This window comes from Crocuta crocuta, unplaced genomic scaffold, assembly GCF_008692635.1.
Source record: "Crocuta crocuta isolate KB4526 unplaced genomic scaffold, BGI_CrCroc_1.0 scaffold102, whole genome shotgun sequence".
NCBI lineage: Eukaryota > Metazoa > Chordata > Mammalia > Carnivora > Hyaenidae > Crocuta > Crocuta crocuta.
Window position 1 is genome coordinate 6,203,474 of NW_027530019.1, and position 17,131 is coordinate 6,220,604.

Here is a 17,131-nt window from a genome sequence, read left to right on the forward strand (position 1 = left end):
CTGTGGCTTTAAGTGTATGATATTTAGCACCCAGCCGTGGTGCAGTGAAGCTCCCAAGGCTTGGGGGCCATGGCTGAGGAAGGTCTTCTGTCTTCCCATGTGGTCCTTCCTCCAACGGCAAGTAGAGGACAGTGAGAAGGCACAAGTGATGGCGCTATACCCCAGGACTATTTATTAGCTCCTTTTTGTAAAGATTCTATTCCTTCTCCGATAATCAAAGCTNACATGGCTTATACATTAATTTATTCTTTCATTCAGCAAATACTCCCTGGGAACATTACTCTGCCTGGGCCCTTGGGGTAAAGGTGCTGGGGAAAAGTCTAGGGGTGAGGGATAGAGGAGATAAGCCTGCAGCCCAGTGCCTGGGGGGGTGAGTAGGCCTCAAAGAATGGCTTGTAAATGAATTGCACAACTCTACTGTAAGGAAATTAAGGGCCACATAGGTGCTATGCTATAAACACAATACAAAAGGGTCAGAAAATCTTTCCTGGCTGCAGCGCCTGAGGGAGGTATGAAAATAGAGGTAACACATGGGCTGGCCTTAAAGCACAGGTGGGTGCTTGTAACCACACAGGTGTGGTGGGCACTGTGGGTGAATGTCAACCTGAGTACATATAGGGAGATGAGAAAGTTCTGGAATATTTGGGAAGTGAATAATGCTTAGTTTGACAAAAGCCTAGAGTTTCTTACAGGAAATAATGAAAATCCTGCAAGAGCTGGCCAAGGCATGTCGGTGGAACATCTCTGACACAAGATGAGAAGTTTTGACTCGATTTGGTCAGATATGTAACCCCTGGAAGCTATTTTCCAATAAACAGGTGAATGAACATGACAAATTGTGCCTTAAGAAGCCAAGTCTTCCTTCCAGGACATCACAGCGTGCAAGGGAAAGGACCGTGGCAGTGTGAGGAGAAATGGAAAGATGAGTTGTAGAGAATGGTCTTGAGGGAGATTTGCAGGATTTGGCAAGGCTGTGGGGACCCAAGGTAGTGAGGTATCAGGAAACAATTGTGTGCTTCTATATACTGATTCTTATTGGCTAGAAAGTTTCTTAGTCCAATATTCACAAACACTGATAAGTGCTTGTTATTTTGTGTGACACAAGCAGTACAGGAACAACAAAGGTGATCAGAGACAGTCATTTCCCCCAACTGGAAAAGAGGTTTAGAGGAGAACGCGGGCCATCCATTCTATTTCCTGTGGGTAGAAATCAGAGATGATTGAGTGTTATATATAATATCCTCAATGAAGTATGAATGAGGGAAAAGGGGCCCAGGATTATTGATTCTCTGTGAACACCTTTGAGTAGTGTAATGATTTTGTTTGGCTTTTTTTCATTCAGTAGCTATTTCTTTTGAGTCTACCATGGGATATGTATTGAGTCACACAGGTGGGTAAGAGATTGCCTCCGTCCCTTTCCCCAGGATCTCCCAGGTGTGACGATATTCAAAGAAGCATGAAAAGAATGGCAGGAGTAAAGAGGACACAAGCCAGTGGTCTGGGATTGAAAGGCAGGTGTTGTACCCCCCTGGGACACCAGAGCTGAGGGGCGTCTTTCTGGGAGAGGTGGCATTTGAGCCAGATGTTGGATGGGGTAGCATTTCATTAGATAGACACAGGAGAAGTCACAATGGTGTTCCTGGTGAAAAACAGAGGGAGAGCAAAGGCGAGGAGACAGAATGTGGGACATATTTGGGGAAATGCTACATGTCTTGTCTGAAAGATGTATAAGCAGAAGGTAGCCCTGTTTAACTAGAGTTTTGTTTTGCTCTGCTTTACTTTGTTAATGAAGTTAAGAGTAACAGTTGGAGGGGTGCCTGGGTGGCTTAGTCGGTTAAGCGTCTGACTTTCGCTTAGATCATGATCTCGCGGTTCGTGGGTTCGAGCCCCGCGTCGGGCTCTGTGCTGACTGCCAGCTCAGAGCCTGGAGCCTGTTTCAGTCTGTGACTCCCTCTCTCTCTGACCCTCCCCTGCTCATGCTGTCTCTCTCTCTCTCTCCTAGAAATAAATAAAACATTAAAAAAAAAAAAGAATAACAGTTGGAAATCCAATTAAGTGGTTTGGAGGTTGTGGTTTAGTTGTTTCCAGTGGGTTTCTCTTTGGGCCTAGAAGACATGCTTGTTTGTAAGCAACTGTCAAGAGTTCTTTGATTAGGTGATTTCTCCATTCCAGCCCAGAAATGTGTTTTCTGCGCTTTGACTTTTGGCAACAATGTATCCTTGGGAAGAAGACTTTCATTATTCACTACCCAAAGGGGTGGAAACCATGCCTGCTTTCCTTATGAAGTCTCTTTATGGACACCGAAATGTGTATGTGACAGGACATTTATGGCAACATATGGAAATCACGAAGTTTTGTAATAATATTACTGGAAATCCAAATGCTCAAGGCCAGGAATTGGATGAAATTGGTCTTTTGCACTTTCTTACTTCTTCAGTCTAAATCGTCTTCTCTCCTAGAGTTGTTGATTCATCGAAGAGCAACTAGAAATATTATGACAACAGAATCTTTTACATGCTAAATAAGAGGACAAGAAGGACCACCCAAGGGTAAGAGAAACAATTAACCAACTTAATTATCAGCAATAAATTGTCAGTAATTCTTAGCTATGTTCTTTTGGAAACATTAAGTGCTAGCATGCTTAAAGTAAATACAAGAAAGAATTGTTTTTTGGGGGGGCAGGGCATGGTAGAGGGATGGTGGTTAGAATTGGGAAATTGCTTGTGGAAACAGAAAGGATTCTGGTAAATCCATGAGATTCAAATCCTAAACATGTCTTCAAGCATGAAACATTGAAGCTGGTGTCCGATTCTATTTTGCTTTCCTACCGCTTCCTGATGTGCAAAATGACCACACACTAGGTGGCTTAAAAACAAGAGAAACTCAGTTTCTCAAAGTTTTGGAGACCAAAAGTTCAAAATCAAGGTGTTTTCAGAGTCCCATTCCCTCTGAGGTGTAGCGAGGAGAACACTTCCTTGTCTTTTTCAGTTTCTGGAGGCTCCAGATGTTCTTAGCTTGACGCTCCCCAACTCTGCTGGGCCTCCATCCTCACATGGCTTTCTGCGTGTTTCTCTGTATCTGAAGCCTCACCCTGCCTTTCTGTTGTGAGGACACCTATCATTGGATTTAGGACCCACACTAATCAAAGATAATCTCCAAGGTCTTTCACTTAATTCTACTTACAAAAACTCTTTTCCCAAATACAGTCACATTCACAGGTTCCAGGGATTAAGGCATAGACATATCTTTTGGGGGCCACCATTGAACCAATGACCCTGAAGATGCATTCTCCAGTGGCTCCAGAATGTGCTCCTGGATGTTCAACTAGTTCTTGTCGATGAGTTTCTCATCCTTAGGACAGCAGAGGTTTGAATTCAGTGCAAGGAGACTGGAGATTGTAGCGAGTCTGAGCAAGCTGCACTGGGAACTAAAGGAGTAGAATAGTTTCCTGGACAGGGATTACATAGTGTATTCTGGAAACTTATCAACAACTTTCCAGGTAGATTCCAAGCCTGGGAATGAGAGATCCCGAAGAAAGTCATCTATATGGTACATTTTGTTGTTCATAACACACTTCATTGTTTCTTGTTTTTCCCCCTTTCTGTTAAAAATAGAAAGCTTTGAATTGATCCAGTTGGATATCTGAAACTCTGAAGTGTTATGGAATGAAAAAGTAAATTTTAAAGCAAGTCTCTCTAAAATAAATAGAAGACTACCCAGCAAATAATATATATCTCAGATTTTTTCGGGAATGTTTCATGGCATCCCTTCAGGGGCAGAGTTTCTTATTTTTCAGATGGGAATATTAAGACATAGAGAAGCTGGGTCCACAAATGCAGTCAGCTCCTTAAACAGTAAGTGCAGAATGTCTTTTCTCTTCCAGTAGCTGAGAAACACAGCCACCCACATATTCCTGCTCCTCTCCCCCAGTGCTTTGTGATGTTGGTAGGAAATTGCCCAGAGAGCACTGACTCACCGGAAATGCTGTCCTTTCAAGAGTAAACAGCAAGAATGAAATCATGGCAGTACCATTTACCAATATGATTTTTAATTGGCTTATATGCCTTTGATCACTGAAGAGGAAATAAGTGAATGAGGGCTGGCGCAAGCTTGAGGACTGGCATTATTACCTTGTACGTTCGTTTAGACCATTTTCCACCATCCACCTGTGATGCAGTTATTTATTAGCATAATACGGTTACAGATCTATCTGCAGGGCTTAAAGATGGAAATTGAAACTCTGCGATGATTTAGCTGAAAGTTACTGGAGCATTCATAAAGCTGTCAGAATTACAAGAGAAACCACATTAAGAAAACGCCAGCGCTAGTTGCTGTTAAATGGATATTCAAACATCGTCAGCACTGTTATCCACGGAGGGCTGGTCTAATTTATAAGCTCCTGTACAAGGGGATACTGGTAGCTGCAGGTTCAAAGGAAAGTGGATCATAGGAATGACATTAGGAAGAGTGATCACATGTTTTAAAACATAAATCAGGACGTAGGACAAAGGACTTTTCCCCGATTCATTAATTTATTTACATCTTTAAAAGGTATTCTCACTAATAAATCACATTTATAGAAAACAGTAAAATGAACTGAAAAGGCACAAATTCAACTTTTATTCATTCAACAAATACTTATTGAGTGCAATTTGTATGCCAGGCATGATTTTAGGTACTGGATATGATACAGACTAAACAGATAAAATACTGATCATAGATAGTAATCAATCGTTCTATCAGCAGAGGCTTATTGAGAGCTGCTACACAGCAGGCATGTGCCTATGGTTGATATTCTGTCAGTTCACAATCATATGCATTTGTGATCACATACACTCTGACCCTAAGAATTCCTGGGAGCACTGAAGTGTCTCCCATGCGTCTGCTGATCACTCTTGGGCATAGCTTGTTGCTCTGGTGGTTAAGCTAGAGTTCTGTAGACTTGGTCTCAATGTACAGAGTAGCTGTTCTGAGACAAAATTTTGTTTCCATTTCTGTGGCTGCCTCTATGTGCATAGCCTCAATGCTGGTGGAGCTGGAGATCTGGATATGATGTTGGTGCACCTGGAATGGAGCCCTGTACTCTGAGACACCGGCCTGTCATGACTGAATGCATTCCTTCTCCAACACACTGAGTTCAGGTTGCTTGAGCCCTAAGAGTTACGGTGTTTAGCCAGTCAGTTCTTTCAATTCTTCTCTAACAGAGGTTCTTTTGCAATTTTGCACCCACCTCACACATCTGTACTCATCTCCTAGCTCCAGACAAATCTGAGGATGTTAGCGCCTGCACTTTCCACTCACTGTGGGCCTCTGTGACCTGGACCTGCGAAGGCAAGACTTCTTGTTACACACACACACATGCATCTTTGAAAACAAGATGGCCTGAGAAATTCCGGAGCAGGTGCCCTTAGGAATGTAGCCACTGGGCCCAAACTGAATGACACAAAGTTTAAAGTAGAAAAGCCAGTATTCTATGGAAACTAGCAGTTAGGAGACAATTACAAAGGCAAGAAAAAATTTGCCCTACACCCGGAAATGAGATTGAAGTTAAGGTGCAAGAATTAGAAACATGGAAATTTGCATCAGAAATCAAATCAGATTGGCAAAGAACTTCATGATATATACCCAGATCTTCACAGGGAGGAATTATTACTTCTGACTATTCTGACATTAAAGATATGGATATTGAGCTCCTGCCCTGACAAAGACTCTGCATTAGGCAATGGGAGATAAGGATGAGTGAATTTTTTTCCTCTTCTCTAAGCAGCTTAGAGTCTAAAGCACAGGTCAGAAAAGTACAGCCCTTGGGACAAATCCAACGCACTTCCTGATTTTGTATGGTCTGTGAGCTGACAATGGTTTTTATATTTTTGATTTTTTTAAATGTTTATTTGAGAGAGAGAAACAGAGAGAGAGAGAGAGAGAGAGAGAGACTGTAAGCAAGGGAGGATCAGAGAGAGAGGGAGACAGAATCTGAAGCAAGCTCCAGGTTCTGGCTTCAGCTCAAGTCATGATCTCACAGTTTGTGAGTTCGACCCCTGTGTTGGGGCAATATACACAGGTATTAATTTTGTTTTATTACCAGTTGTCTTATATGTATTATTAAAACATTATTTGCTCAGGATATCCTGCATAGGATAGAGTTAAAAAAATAAAAGATTCTTTAATTTTTAAGTAGTCTGAAAGCTGTGGTCTGGTGCTGCTTGGCAAGGCCAGGTCCCTCCCTGCATGTGGTTCAAATGGCAAGCCTCCCAGCAAGGCCTGAGAAATGGGTGCCCGCTGAGCCTTTCCTTTTTTCTTTTCTTTAAAAATGTTTATTTATTTATTTTGAGAGAGGGACAGAGAGTGTGAGAAGAGGAGGGACAGAGAGAGACACAGAATCCAAAGCAGATTCCAGGCTCTGAGGTGTCAGCACAGCACACGGGGCTTGAGCCCACAAACAACAAGATCATAAGCTGAGTTGGATGCTTAACCAACTGAGCCACCCAGGTGCCCCTTAACATTCCTTTTTACTGGATTGGTCTTCCTAGGGTGGGAAAGGGCAAACCTGGGTGCCAGCAGTACCAGTGGTGGCAGGTGCACATAAGCTGACCTCAAAGTCATTTTTAAACTTTTAAAAAAAATGTTTATTTATTTTTTTGAGAGAGAGAGAATGAGTTGGGGAGGGGCATAGAGAGAACGATACACAGAATATGAAGCAGACTCCAGGCTCTGAGCCTGACATGGAGCTTAAACTCATGAACCATTAGATCATGACCTGAGCCGAAGTCAGATGCTTAACAAACTTAGCCACCCAAGGGCCCCCAGAGACATTTTAAAAGAAAACCTCTTCCATATCTGACCCTGGTGAATTGAGCAGAAAACAAACAAGCAAACAAACAAACAAAAAACCCAGATCTGGGGCTATGATTCCCATTTTACTTTTCCACGTTTGGCTTTCTCTAGTGGAAGTGTAAGCTTGTGCTCAAGTGGTCAGTGACACAGGCCAGTGGTTCACTCTGACTCCCAGAGAGGCAGCATAGCCTGATGGTGGGGTTAAGACATCTGGATTTGAATAGCAGCTCTGCCACTCAGCAGCTTTGTGGCTCTGAGAAATTTATGTAGCCTCTATACTTCAGTGCTCATTAAAGGAGGACGGAAATAGCAGCTATCAAACAGGGTCATTGAAGATTAGATAAATTAATGCATGAAATACATTTAAAACAATGCCTGACATATAGATGAGTCCTTAACATTTGCCATGATGATGGTGATGATGATGGCGATGATGATGACTACTATTATTTTGCTCTCTTGGAAATAACTATTCAGAGTGAACCCTAAACACTAATTTTTGACTCCTAACGTATTTCCCTACACTCCATCTTCAGAGAGGGAATCTTTTTCTCTCTCTCTTTTTTTCCCCTGAAGTCCTCCCTTGAATGCTAGCCTCTTGCATTGTCCATTGTCTTTTTGTCTTACTTTAAGCTTTTAACTCCTGACTGTGGCAATCTAGCAAATATGCCCAGCCCCTAACTTTTATTATCTGGGTGAGGGGAGCCTAGTGGAGTGATTTAATGCTCTATAGAAATGCCATTGGTGATCCAGGTTCTGTTTCAGATCATCAGTCATTTGCTCTGCCACAGAAATGGTGACCGCTACATATTTGTTGGATTGAATTGAATTCTATTCTTCCTCTGACAGTGAGGAAGATCCCGTTCTCAAAAATTTATTGCCGCATTAAATTAGCCTAGAGCTTAAGAATTGGACAGGTGTCTGGTTATTTACATTTAACTAACTGATACTTTCTGCTTGACTGTTTTGCTCTGGAAAACAGTTTGGAATCTCTGGCTCCTGATTTACACAAGGGACGTGTTATGATTTTCAAGATCATCCTTATCCACAGTTTTCTGGGACTCTTGCTTTAACTATATCCTTACTAGGCTCCTTGTCTGTTCCCAGTTGATTTGTTATAGACTCGGCTTCCTCCCATTCCTTGCACTCAGCTGTTTATCTCTAAATTTCCAAGATTCTTGCAAAGGACTGACTTAGGATTTAACAGAGAGTGAGCAAGTGTTTTAGTTATCTATATCTGTGTAACAAACTACTGTCAAACTTAGCAGCTTGAAACAATAAACATTTATCATCTCATAGTTTTGGTGGGTCAGGAGGCTGGAAGTGGCTCGGTTGGGTTATTATCATTCAAGATTTCTCACAATGCAGCAATCAAAGGGTAGCCAGGGCTGCAGTCTTCTCAGACTTGACTGGTTGGAGAATCCACTTCCACGACTATGAACATGGCTGTTTGCTTGGGGTTTCATTTCCTTGTCGAGTTGGCTTCTCTGCAGGGCTACCTACAACCCTTATCTTTTCTGTATAGTATTGGGCATACAGGTCAACATTGGTACAGTGTAGTATAGACTACACAAGAGTATGGGTAGCAGAATATGGGTTCCTTGGGGATCATCTTGGAGGTTCATTACTATATTCCACCCTCTGGGTCCCTAATGATTCACATCATTCCCACAAGCAATATACATGCATTCTTGCATAAGTTCCCCCAAAGTACCTCATTAAAGTGCCAGCTTGAAATCCAGAATTTCCTTCTCTAAATCAGGTCTAAGAGTGGAAGAGATTCCTAAGGTATAGTTCCTTAAATGCAACTCCTCAAGTACACTTTCTCTTCTCTTATGAAACTAAAGGAACAAGTTGTCTTCTCCCCACATCCAGTATACAATGGAGGGAGTGACATATGATGATGGCTATAGACATTCCTGTTCAAAAAGAGGGGACGGCTCGGTCGGTTTAGCCTCTGACTTCAGCTCTGTTAATGATCTCACAGCTTGTAGGTTCCCTGCATCAGGCTATGTGCCAACAGCTCCAAGTCTGTAGCCTGCTTTGGATTCTGTGTCTCCCTCACTCTCTGCCCTTCCCTTGCTCACTCTCTGTATCTCTCTCTCTCTCTCTCAAAAACAAATAAAACATTTTTAAAAACCTTAAAAATCAAAGAGGAGAAATGAGAGGTATTTAGGTGGTCCAGTAGGATGAGCATCCAACTCTTGATTTCGGCTCAGGTCATGATCGCATATTGTGAGACTGAGTCCCACGTTGGGCTCCACGTGACCAAACATGCAACCTGCTTGGGATTCTCTGACAGCAGTGAGCCCGATGTGGAGCTTGAACTCATGAACCCTGAGATCACACCTGAAGTCGGATGCTCAACTGATTGAGCCACCGAGGTGCCTGGGGGGAACCATTTTAATAGGTGTGTATTTGTGTCTCATATGGTTTAATTTGCTTTTCCCTAATGGTTAATGATGTTGAAGAAATTTCCATGTCCTTATTTGTCATCTGTATATTCTCTTTGTAGAGAAGTGTTTGTCCAGTTCTTTTGCCCATTATAAAGATTGTATTTTTTGTATTCCTGCAGGTGAGTTTTGAGAGTTGTTTATATGTTCTGGGTACAAGTACCCCTTTAGTTTTATATTACAAATATTTTTTTTCCAATTAATAATTTGTCCTTTATTTATCGTAACAGTGTTATTTTGTTGAGGCCCAATTTATCTTTTTTTTCTTTACTGGATAGAGCTTTTGGAGTCATATCCATGAAATTTTGCCTAAAGATTTTCTACAATTTTATTCTAAACTTTATACTTTTACACTTATATCTGTGATCCTTTTTGAGTTATTTTTGTATAAGATGTGAAGGATATGTCAAAATATAGTTTTTCACAGTTGGATGCCCAATTGTTTCAATGCCGATTGTTGGACAGATCAAGCCTTCCCTATTTAACTACCTTTGCACCTTTCTCAAAGGCAAATTGGTCATATTTATGGATTCTCTACTCTATTCAATTTATTTAAATGTCTAGCTATCCAGCAATACCACACTGTTCTGATGACTGTAGATTTGTAGAAGTGTTATAATTACACAATGCAATTTATTGACATTTATACTTCCTTTTTTCTTTGAAATTGACTCTTCTAGCCCCTTTACCTTTTCATATAAACTTTAGAACTAGTTTGTGTATATCTAACAAAAATCTTTCCTGGATCTTATTGCAATTGCATTAAATCCATAGAATAATTTGAATCTGCTAATGCATTAAAACAATATGTCTCCCCATTTATTTAGGTCTTTCAAATTTTCTTATATCAGCATTTTGTAGTTTTCCGCTTACATGTGCTGTACATGGTTTATTATATTTTTACATAACTATTTTATTTTTAGGAGTACTTACTGAAAATGGCATTTGCAAAATTTTTCATTCCCAGTTTTTGTTCATTGCCTGCATATGGTTCATTGCCTGACTTCTGTGTGTGATTGTGTATACTGAGATTTTGCTTATTTCATTTATTAGTTCTAGGAGTTATTTTTTAAAATAGATGCCTTGGGACTTTCTATGTAGACAATCCTGTGATCTATTTAAAATCACACTTTATTTTTTTTCCTTTCCCATCTGTATGCCTTTTGTTTGTCTCAGCTTATTGCCTTGGCTAGGACTTCCAGCATATATATTGGTGAAGGAGACTGATCTACAGTTTTGTGGGGGTTTTTTGTTTTTGGTACTATTTTGGTGGTTAGTGTCCTTGATTTTCATTTTGGCTGGTCTCATAAAATGAATTGGGAAATATTCCCTTCTTATCTATTTTCTACTAAAGATTTTGCTTTTGTGTAGAATTTGTTTTATAGCTTCTTTAAACGTTTGATAGACTTCTCCAATGAAACCATCTGGGCCTGGAGATTTCCTATTCTGAAGGTTTTAAAAATTAATAAATTTCTTTAATAGTTACAGAATTCTTTGGGTTGACTATTTCATCTTAGATGAATTCTCATAGTTGGTGTCTTGTAAGGAATTGATATATTTAATCTAAGTTGTTTGAAGTATTGTGTGCACAGAGTAGTTTATAGCTACAGGGGTATGATAAGATGTTCTTTCTTTTATTTCTAATATTGGTAATTAATATCCTCTTTCTTTTTTCTCTTTTAAATTTCATTATTTTTTCCTTCTGGTTGCCTTGATATTATTTTGTTCTTCTCTTTTTACTTTCTTTTTTTAAAGTTTATTTATTTGTTTTGAGAGAGAGAGGGAGAGAGAGACAGTGAAGGTTGGGGAGGGGCAGAGAGAGAGGGAGACACAGAATCCAAAGCAGGCTCCACGCTGTCAGCTTGGAGCCTGATGTGGGAGTCAAACTCATGAAACCGTGAGATCATGACCTCAGCCAAAAACAAGATTTGGACTCTTAACCAACTGAGCCACCCAGGTGCCTCTCTCTTTTTACTTTCTGAAGGTGGAATCTTAGACCTTCGATTTAAAATCAAAAAGATTTTTCTAATATAAACATTTAATGTTATAAATATCCCTGTAAGCACTGCATTAGCTACATTCCACACACTTTGATATGTGTATTTTAATTTTTGTTCAGTTAAAGTATTTTCTAATTTTTTTGAGACTTCCTTTTTTTGACTCACAGATTAATTAGAAGTATGTTGCCTAATACCCAAGTATGTGGAGACTTTCTAATTATTATTCTGTTATTGATTTTTATTTTAATTCTACTAGGGTCAAAGAATCACTCTGTATGGTTTTTACTCTTTTAAATTTGTTGCAGTTTGCTTTACTGACCTAGGATATGATCTACCTTGATGGATGTGTCTTGTGCACTTGGAAATAATTTGTATCCTGCTCTTGTTGGGTGGACTGTTCTAGAAATGTCAGTTAGGTCAATTTGGTTGAGAGTGTTGTTCAGTTGTTGTATATTCTTGCAGATTCTTTGCCTATTTGTTCTATTGCTTACTGAGAGAACAATGTGAAGTTTCCATCTGTATGTGTGGATTTGTCCATTTCTCCTTTCACTTCTATTTCTTTTTGCCTCATAAAGTTTACTTTATTTATATATTTATAATGTTTTATTTATTTTTGAGAGAGAGATAGAGAGATAGAGAGCGAGCACGCGTGCACAAGTCGGGGAGGGGCGGAGAGAGAGGGAGACACAATTCAAAGCAGGCTCCAGGCTCTGAGCTGTCAGCACAAAGCCCCATGAGGGGCTGAAACTCACGAACCAAGAGATCATGACCTGAGCCAAAGTCAGATTGCTCAACCAACTGAGCCACCCAGGTGCCCCTTGCTTCATGTAGTTTAAAGCTCTGTTGTTAGATGCAATACATGTTAGGAATACAGTTGTCAGATTTAGCAAAAACAAGGCCAAAACAAAAAACAACTAGGATGAATTTTAGATACACAATGAATAATTTGTGGGTATAAGTACATCCTATGCAACATTTGTATTTTATCCGGCAATCCTAATTTGGGAATATTATGTCTTCTTGACGAATTAACCTTTTATTAATTTGTAATGTCTCTGTTATCCTTGCTAATTTTTCTTGTTCTGAAGTCTACTTTGATATTAAAAATGATTTCAGTTTTCTTTTTCTCCTTAGCTTTTTTTTGATTAGTGCTTTCATGGTTTAAGCACACCAAATAGAAATAAACATTGTCAGATTTCAAAACAAGAATAGCAACACCAACAACCGTGTACTATCACCAGAAACTCATTTTCAATATATTATATGTATTATATTATTTTATGTGTCAAGTACTATGCCAAATGCAATTATATATAACCAGACAAAAATGCCATTGTTCTCACTTTCACCAGTTAGCAGAAGAGGAGACTACAGTTTGAAAATGATATAGTTATTGCTTAAGGTCATACAGCTACTAAATAATGGAATCAGAATTTAAGGCTTAGCCTGACTCCAAAATTCATGTCTTAACTACTAGGTTACTCTGGTTACTTTGTGTATAAGCAAGAAGTTAACAAACTTAATTTTTATAAAGGACCAGATAAATATTTTATGCTATGCAAGTCATGTGGTTTCTCTTGCAACTATTCAACTGTGCCTGTAACTCCAAAACAGCCACTGATAATATATAAATAAGAAAATGTACTTCTGTTCCAATAAAGCTTTATTTGAAAAACAAGTGGTAGATTAGATATGACCTGTGGGCTTCTGTTTGCTAATACCTGATTCTAAGTGTTGGCGGATTTTTCAGTTCTTGTCTCCTGGGGGCTATATATCTCTGGTTCTTGATTTATGAGTTCATTTCAGGCCATCATACCGTCACAGCTAGTGATGAAGCTTAATTCACATTTCAAGCAGTCATGTGTCCTATTCCCTTACTTAAGATCTGTTTCTCTGATAAAGAACACTTTAGTTTTTTGTTTGTTTGTTGTTTTTTGGTTTTGTTTGTTTTTTGTTTAGCAGGTCCTAATATAGATGAATTATTCAGGGACAAAAGAATAGAAAGAGTGATATACAAGTCTGTCCAAGAGAACAGGGAGAGAGATGTTGACCACACACACAACCTGCCTTCTCTATGCAGTCTGGTTGCTGAATTTAGTCCAAGTATACATGTAATTCCAGTTTAGTACATCCCTGAAGGAATTATTTGGTACCTTCTTGTATGCTTCTAGGGTTATGGGATTCTAAATCCCTAAAAACAGTCCCTCCTGTATCGTCCTTGGAGATGGAATAAGTAGACCACCTTAGTTCTTGGAAATGTGTAAATAATGAACAGGAATGGGTCTGTGTGCGACTTGTTTCCATTATTTGAATTCTAGCCTTTGAAGTCACACAAAATGAATGTAATTTCTTCAACAAGGCAGTCTGGGGTTACAAATTTATTTTCTTTTTTTTAAAAAAAATTTTAAATGTTTTATTTCTGAGAGAGAGAGAGAGAGAGCGAGCGTGAGCAGGGGAGGGTCAGAGAGAGAGGGAGATACAGAATCTGAAGCAGGCTCTAGGCTCTGAGCTGGCTGTCAGCACAGAGCCAGACATGGGGCTCGAACCCACGCACCATGAGATCATGACCTGAGCTGAAGTTGGATGCTTAACCGACTGAGCCGCCCAGGCACCCCTAAATTTATTTTCTACCACAGGGGAAAATACTAGATCTGACTAATAGTGTCAATGGCAAATGCAAAATGCTTAAAAATAAACTTAAAAAGAAATTCCAGGGTTTATGTGTGGAAAATTTCACAATCTTTTTGAACATAGAAGAAAAAAAATGGAGACAAATGGAGAAGCACACAATGAGAAGACAATACCGTAACAAAGCTGATTGTTGCCAAATTAATCCTTAGATATAATGTAAGTCTTATTTAAGCCCCAACAGTTTATCTTTTAGAGGGGAATATTTTGCAGAAAAGGCTTTCCAGGAAGCTGACTGAGCCTGAGTTTAGCATGCTCAGCACTTATTTGGGAGTGCTTGTGGACGGAGGAAGGATAGTGGGAAGAAGCAAGGCTGGACAGAAGGAGGAACTGGTCTGGAAAACAGTGTCAGGCTTCCCCTGTCCCCATGGGGAGCAAGTGGCACTAGTCTTTAGTTTGAGTCTCTAGTTATACCAGGTCGGGACTCTCCTAACCCCCGGTCAGTCATCACATGCAGACTGCTTCTGGAAGGAGGCCTAATCATAGGTGTGGTGATTTTCTTTAGCTGAGGGCCATCTTTGGCAGCACTCCCGGGAGAATAAGCTTCCTGAAGGAGGATCACAACGTTCACCCCGTGAAGGAAATAGGACAAATGTTCTGTCAGTAAAGTTCATCTAAAATATGGGAGAAATCTTGCCCCATAAGATATACTGTGAAGCTATCTACAATCATTAAAAGAGAAATAATTGGCATAGGCATTGAGAGGCTGATCAGTGAAACAGAAATAAAAGACCAGAACGAGACCATTGCATGTATGGGACCTTAGTACATAATACATGTGGTCCCTCAGTCTAGTAGGAATTGAATGGTTATTCAATAGATGGTATTGAAATAAGAAATTGAACTTAGTTTCCCAATCTTATACCTTATACTAAAGTTCATTTTAGATGGATTAAAATCCATGTCAGTATAGAAAAGAAAACATAATAGCACTAGTAAAAATGTAATGTTATAAGGGGAGTGGAGGACTTCCTAAGCATGATCTCAAAGCAGAATTTATAAAAGAAAAAATAGTAACTCCTAATGTGATTAACAGTTTACAATGGCAACAAACTTACTATATTTGATAAAACTAGAATTAACTAAAAGCTTATTATGTACCAGATACTGTTATCAGGACTTGATATGATTTGCCATCTAATCCTGTGAGCAAGGTACTATTGTGTTTCCCTTTTTTAAAATATTTTTTAATGTTTTATCTATTTCTGAGAGAGAGAGAGAGAGAGAGAGCAGGGGAGGGTCAGAGAGAGACGGAGATACAGAATATGAAACAGGCTCCAGGCTCTCAGCTGGCTGTCAGCACAGAGCCCGATGCCGGGCTCAAACCCACTGACTTGAGCCGAAGTCAGATGCTTAACCGACTGAGCCACCCAGGCACCCCTTGTGTTTCCCATTTTATAGATGAGGAGACTGAGGACTAGAGAGCCATTTACCTATGTTCACAGGACATGAAAAAGCAAAGATCTGAACCCAGCTTGTTCAAACCCACTATTCTTTATATAAATGTGGAAGACAGTGACAACTTAGGAAAAGTGTCCCAATGGCAAAAGGTCCCTATCCCCACTTTAAAAAGGTCTGTTACAAACCAATAGTGAATATATGGATACTCGATTAGAACATTCAAGAACCCAATGTAAAGAAGAAAATAATGACCGATAGATAAATGAGAAGACATTCAACATTACAGTCTCTGAAGGAAAAATGAAGAATTCAAGAAAGGAGAAAACATTTTTTCTGTGACTCTTAAGTCAAGAGTAAGAAAAGCTGCTGTCCTAAGTGACAAGAGTATGAGGAAGTGGCTGTTGTCATATAGCTAGTGAGAATATTGAGCAGCACAAATTTTCCAGAGCTACTTTGCAATATTTACCAAAAGCTTTGATCCAACAATGCTACCGACAGCAATTTAGCTTAAGAAAATATGTAAATATATATACGTTAATATATGTTAATAATATAATTAATAATCAATACATTATTCTGATACTGTAATGATAATAAGAGCTATTTTTAAAAACGGAATATATTTTCACTGTACTATACTGTCATTACTGACATCAATGAATATCTAAATTAAGCTAGAAAATTTAGTTTTTTTAATTGCATGAAAAAGATATAGAGTCACATTTTGTAAATATAGCCATACATATTATCTGGATGGTTATATCTAGAATTTTAGTGATACTTATCTTTAGATGGTGGGATAATGGACAATTTGTACCTTTTTGTTCATCTTTGTATTCTTATTTTCGACCATAATGTGTGTGTCTTGTGTAATAAAATATACATTTTGCTGTTTGATGTTAAAGTTTCCCGTAGATGTTCTTAAATATGAAGCCAGTTTGGAAATAGACAGTAGCCACATTCCTAGCTGGGCATTTAAAATTTCTGTACAGAGTGTTTCAACTGGTTTCATGTTTTTGTTTTCAATTCGGGTCAATTTTTGACATTTCAACTTGGATCATTTTTTTGCACTTGGGTTCTCTGTGTCTGTTTCCTCATTGCACCTAGAAAACTTGCCTTTTCGTTTGGTAAGTAAAGCAGCCAGAACAAAGCCACCAATGTAATTTGAGTAGGTGTGGATCAGAATGAATCAGGCTGCAGGAAATGATTTGGGACTGTTTTTCACGATCTTTGCTTTTTTTTCAGTCTTTTGTATTCAGGGAAGATTGAAAGCCCAAGTGGGAGAGAAAGGCTTTCAGGTTTTCAGGTTTTTAAAATGCAGGTCTCCAAGGCCTTCGACTGAGCTTCCTAGGCATGACAGGAACAGAATTTGGTGCAAAAAGCAAGCAAATCGCCTTGGTGGAGATATTATCCCTGTGGTCCCTCCCATCTCCCACGTCCTGGGCTTTCTCTGCTCTTTGTCAAACACCCTTCTGCCTTTTCTCTACTCCTCCCCCTCCCAGCTTCCTAAACTGCCACTGTCCTTGCATTTGGACTTCTTCCCAAAGAAAGCAGAATCCCTTAGGGAAGTGAGGAGAGAAAATGAGTTTATTTTCCAGTTCTCAGGGGCTACTTTTAGTGAGACAAATAGCTCAGGGACTGTGCCAACCTGTGTGTGTGTGTGTGTGTGTGTGTGTGTGTTGTTTTGTTTTGTTTATTTTTGCATACTTGCATTGCCCTAATGCTGTACCCTCACACCTACCCCTTCTCTCAAAC

General features: G+C 39.4%; 1 long non-coding RNA gene across 3 annotated transcripts in view; it reads left to right on the forward strand.

Moving 5' to 3' along the window:
* Window positions 1-17,131, forward strand: part of LOC144231756 (uncharacterized) — a 64,184-nt gene that overhangs the window by 28,397 nt on the left and 18,656 nt on the right. For all 3 annotated transcript variants that reach the window (XR_013335180.1, XR_013335178.1, XR_013335179.1), the window contains exon 3: window positions 2,460-2,549. This is a non-coding gene — a long non-coding RNA (uncharacterized LOC144231756). The remainder of the gene's footprint in view (window positions 1-2,459; window positions 2,550-17,131) is intronic.